Genomic DNA, 5,169 nt, shown 5'->3' with positions numbered 1-5,169 from the left:
AGCGGCGGCGTCTGTCGGTTTCATTGCCTTCGAGGCCCTTGTGAGCAGGAGCCCAGACGATCGTTTGAGACGCGGGGGCCCCGAAGTAGTCGCTATCTTTAAGGTTGCGATAGGCAAAGAGAGGAATGTACGCATGTTCAATATTTCTGCAGGCCCCTTTCGAGTCGGTGATGATGACTCGCGAGGTCCTGGGCTGCGGCGGCTAGAGCGACGGCGATCTCTTCCGCATGTGTTATGTCTTAAACGTTAGGCCGTTCACCGCGACGTTTTGGTGGACGACTGCGGCCGTGTACCATCCCACCCCCTTCATGGTGAGGGCCGGAGGCGTCAACGCAGATGATTCCGGGTTTGGTCCCATAGTGGCGGGCCAGTGGCGCCTCCCGCGCATGGCGCCTGCCACTATGGTCGTCACGTGTGATGTTTGCTAGAAGAGTGTGCACGTGCAGGGGCGTATGTCTACACCGGAATGCGTACGCGCTCTTCCGTCAGTGTTTGGGGGGTGAATGTGCAGTCGGGGTAGTAGACGGCGTCCCGACGGCGTCTCTGAAAGTGTTGCATATTGATTGCTCAAGTGGCCCTCCCGGAGTGTTTACCATCCCCAGGCCCATAAGGCGCAGGTTGGACGTGTTCATCGGAAGATCAAGGGCACGCTTGTACATTTTTCTGAGAAGCGCCTCAAGGGCGGTCTCGTCAAATTTGCGCAGGTGGAGGTAAGGAGTCGAGTAGAGGGCTCGACTGGGAACGAATGAATGTGCCAGCCGCTAGGCGTCTTTGCACCGTAACCCCCTGCGTTTGTTGGAAACCCGGAGGACCATTCGGGCCCACCTGCTCCCCCACCTTGCGCAGCTTGGCTAGTGCTGTGTCATCTCGTCAATGTTTGTGGATCAAGAGACCAAGCACTCTAATCTCATCATGTTCGGGTATCAGGCCGCTGGCCAGGGATAGGTTCATTTTTGGTGGTGCACCTAGGTGACGGGCGAATGTGCACAAATTCGGATTTGGACGTCGAGCACTAAAGTCCGCAGCGGCAGGCGTAGGCGTCCATGATCTCCGCAGCTTGCCCCAAGTTGGCCTCCATGTCTCCAGCCGAAACGTGTTTGGCCCAGATGGTTATGCCGTCGGCGTAGATCATATGCTGGACGTCTTCGACCTTCCCCAGCTGAGCCGGAAGTTTCATCATGGCCAGTTTGAAAAGTAACGGCGATAGGACCGTGCCCTGCGGGGTTCCCCTCGTTCCCAGTTGAAAGGGCCGTGTTTTTCGTCTTGTATTCCGATGAGAGATTGTCGATCCGGGAGAAATTACTTGATATACTAAAAGCTGTTATGTCCACAGTTGGTCTGGGAGAGATGTTGCAGGGTGATTTCGTGTGTGACGTTGTCGAAAGCCCCCTTCAAGTCTAGGGCGAGTACTGCCTTATCGTTGAGGGTGTTCGACAGGGTTGAGAATTCCTCGGTCGAGTTGAAGCAAAATATCCTGCGCGGACCGGTGCTGGCGAAAACCGAACATGGTTTCTGCGAATGCATTTTGGTTTTCCAGAAACTCAGACAGCTTGTCCTGCACCAACGTGTCCATCAGCTTCCCCGCACAAGGCGTGAGAGAGATGGAGCGGAGGTTGTCTGTGTTTATGTCTTTCCGGCGTTTGGACTGAAAGTTATTAGAGCGGGCTTCCATTCGAGTGGTAGGGGTGCCTCACCAAGCCATATCGATTTGATAAAAGCGAGGAGGTTTGATAGGCGGGGTCGGGAAGATTGGCAAGCGGTTTCACGGTCATCATGTCCCGGCCCGTGCCGTTCCTTGTTTCAATTTAGTCAGGGTCGCCTTCAGGATGTGCAGCTGGAACGGTTGATCCAGCTTCGCTTTCTCTGAACCTGCATACATGTACACGGACCCGATAACGCTATCGCTTTCCACCTTTAAAAGCTAATATTTTTTTTATTGTATCAATATAAGATACATTTATTTTAATTTTTTTATTGCAACCAGGACATTTTTATGGCCATGTGAATTGATGCAATGTCCAGGACATTTTTGTGACCATGTGAATTGATGCAATGTCATCCAAATATAAAAAATGGCCGCATCTCCACGTGGTGAATGATGATGATTGGAGGAAAGCTCTGGCGGTGCTGATGATACTGATTTTGTTCATAGGTAGTGTAGATGGTGCTGATTTTTTTTTTATTGCTCATAGGTAGTGCTGAGTTCCGGGTAGCGTTGGTATGGATCGTGGTAATATACGCATTTGAGCATTTGACCGTTTCGCCCTCTCGTCTATAAACGTTGAGCCAATGCATGCAAAGTTTAACGCGATTATATACGCATTTGACCGCAGCCGCCTTTCTTGTATAGACGTTGAGCGGCTACATGCAGTGTTTCATCCATGACATCCCCAGCTCTTGAGGTACTACCACATCTCAGAGCCCGTACTCGTCCCGCAGTCGTGGCCGAGTGGTTAAGGTGATGAACTAGAAATCCATTGGCGTCTCCAAGCACAGGTTCAAATCCTGTCGACTGCGCAAACATTTTTTTTTTCTTTTTTAAGAAGACAGATGGGATGGCAATCGATGTGAGGACGGACGCCGGACGGAGAAGGCTAGACCCTAAGGACCTTCGCCCCTAAAAAGGTTGCGTATGTGTTTCTCGTTCTTATAATCGAACTTCTCTTTAGTGTGTTGTTGATATTGGGCGCTATCGGGCAGAAAACCATAGCGAGCAAATTTCTCCCGTGGAAGCGTCTGATGAGATAGTGACACATTCACCCACATTGTTTTCCGGCGTGATTGTCGACAACGCCACCGGCCGCCATAGGGTACGTTGTTTCACTTTTTAATGCATATTTGCATTAAGGCCAGTCGGCTTGTACATTAATATGAATTTAGACTGTGATTGAATTGCCTTTCACCTGAACATGTGGAGATTTATTCGTCAAAACCTCCTGACGAGCACCTGCCTGGATTAGGCAGGTGCTCGTCACAGAGCATTCGCTAAGTCGAATATTTAGGGCTTGTCTATATTACGAAGGTATTTGCCTCTGTAAAGTTCACTTCACTTGTTGGGTGAGAAGTGCAGCAGACTGGACGATTAGGAACTGCAAGCTAGTTTTAGAGATCATTGGCGGTTATTTCGAACTGGTATTGTTTTTATAATTACTGTAGTAGTGCGGTAGTTTTACAGCAGCCACTATACATTTACACACATTTTTAAATGTGGTGTTCGAAAGGAAGGTATAGCAGGCAAGTCCCTTTTCTGTAGAATTTTTTGTTTTCAAATTTAAGTTAGTTACTGATAGAGTTACTGCATATTCTATTGGTATGGTATTTGGAGTGTGCTCCAAACTTATACTTCGAGCCTGCTAAATCACTGATTTATTTACTTGCACACTTGAGCATTTGTTAAAATATTTATTTCATAAAAATGAGCCCGATAGAATTACCCAGGTGGTGTCCCCAGTGACAATTATCGTAAGGCACGCGAGCAGATATTTTTCTTTGTAAATAGCTATTTGCAACGTGAACGATTGAAAGCGTCACAGTGGCCGGCCTTCCACGATTGGCCGAATTATGACGTCGCCAAAGGATTTCTCATCGTCGGAAATAAGAGTAATGCAAGGACTAAATTGTGACTCTTTTAGCAGTGTTGGTTTAAGAGTGCCATCATTTCAAGCTTCCACTATGCTAATTACAAACACCGAAGGTCTTGTCGGTCGCAAGGTAATGATGTCAGCAGAGGGAACCAATTGAGGGCGCCATTAAAACATCTCTCCGCAAATATTTCGTGGCAGGTAAAGACTTTAGGGGAAGCTACTCCCATTTATTTATACCTTAACAAATCAAACGCTGGAGACGAGGTCACCTCCCCTCCAGCGTTCCCTCTGCTCAAGTAGAAATTGGTAAGAGGAGCTTCCCCTAAACTCGTAACCTGTCACTGACTGTAGTATAGGATTTGAACATCAATATTTCCTTCAACTCAACATTAAACTTAAGATATAGTTGTTACGCCACGGGTGGCCAAAGATACATATGCAAAAAGGTACAAACATATTTTAATATTTCAATATTTTTTTTAAAGGTCACCTTGCAGGTCGCTCTTGAGGTCCGCCTAGAGGACACCTCAAGGATGACGTCTAGGACGACGTCGATGGCGACGTCTTAGAGGACGACTTCAAAAGCGTCTAGAACGACCTCCGAGACGACCTCTAGTGCGACCTGAAGGACAACCTCTAGGACGACCTTAAGAAGGACCTGAATGACGACCTCGAGTGCTACGTCCTAAGGGACGACGTCAAAGAATATGTCTAGGATAAGCTCGAAGAGACCCTCTAGGGTGATCTCAAGGACGATTTCTAGGACGACCTCAAGAATGACGTTTACGGCGACGTCGAGGACAGCGTCTGTGACGACCTCTAGAAGGACCTCTAGAATGACGTCGAGGTTGACGTCAAAGTCGTCAGGTCCTTCGAAGAGGGTGCGGAGGTGAAGGAATTACCTACTGCCACTCGCTCAGCATATGCGCGGCGCAATGGGGTACAAGCACAGAGAGCAGAAATGGTCTACTGTGCATAACTTCTGCGCATGAGGAGGCTAGAAAGGTCCACGAAAGCGGATAGGGGGGGGGGGGTGGTAGCTAAAGAATGCTATTGCGTTAAGATATTTTAAAGGAACTATAAGACACATGATAAAGCTTGTAACCAGGCGTGCTGGTTTAGGTTGAACATTGTTAAGACCGAGACGAGCGGAATGAATGGGGACAGTACAGGACATACATCTCATACTCAGCTAACAACTTTTACTGAGAACATCGCTTATATACGTCTTTTCCCGCACCGATATCCGGACAACTGCGCACGTACCATGGCCGACCGTTATACTATTCCTACACAAAACCGCCCACAGAGCCCAAACACACCTCGATAGGACGTTCAAGTGACCTTAAAAGAACAATGGCAACGAAAGCCCCAAGGGACCAACCCTGAACCCAGAACAACTGGTTCTCACACAAGACAGACGAATCGGTATTATAACACGGCCCCTTTAAACACAGCATTATATTGGATCAAATAACGATTCATAACGACTGTTTTATGAGCGTATGTGTAGGTACTTTATTTTATCGCCCATAATTATTCTTAAAACAAAAAGAGTGTCAGCATACAGGAGGTAATGTTGTGG

At 47.9% G+C, this 5,169-nt stretch overlaps 1 pseudogene; it reads right to left on the bottom strand.

Annotated features, from left to right (window-relative positions):
• Positions 1 to 232: 232 nt before the first annotated feature.
• LOC115332576 lies at positions 233 to 1,234 on the bottom strand (annotated as a pseudogene).
• Between the last annotated feature and the right edge of the window lie 3,935 nt (positions 1,235 to 5,169).

The sequence above is a fragment of the Ixodes scapularis genome, unplaced genomic scaffold (genome assembly GCF_016920785.2).
Source record: "Ixodes scapularis isolate PalLabHiFi unplaced genomic scaffold, ASM1692078v2 PGA_scaffold5__190_contigs__length_132052651, whole genome shotgun sequence".
Classification (NCBI taxonomy): Eukaryota; Metazoa; Arthropoda; class Arachnida; order Ixodida; family Ixodidae; genus Ixodes; species Ixodes scapularis.
This window is presented reverse-complemented; position numbering and strand designations above follow the sequence as displayed.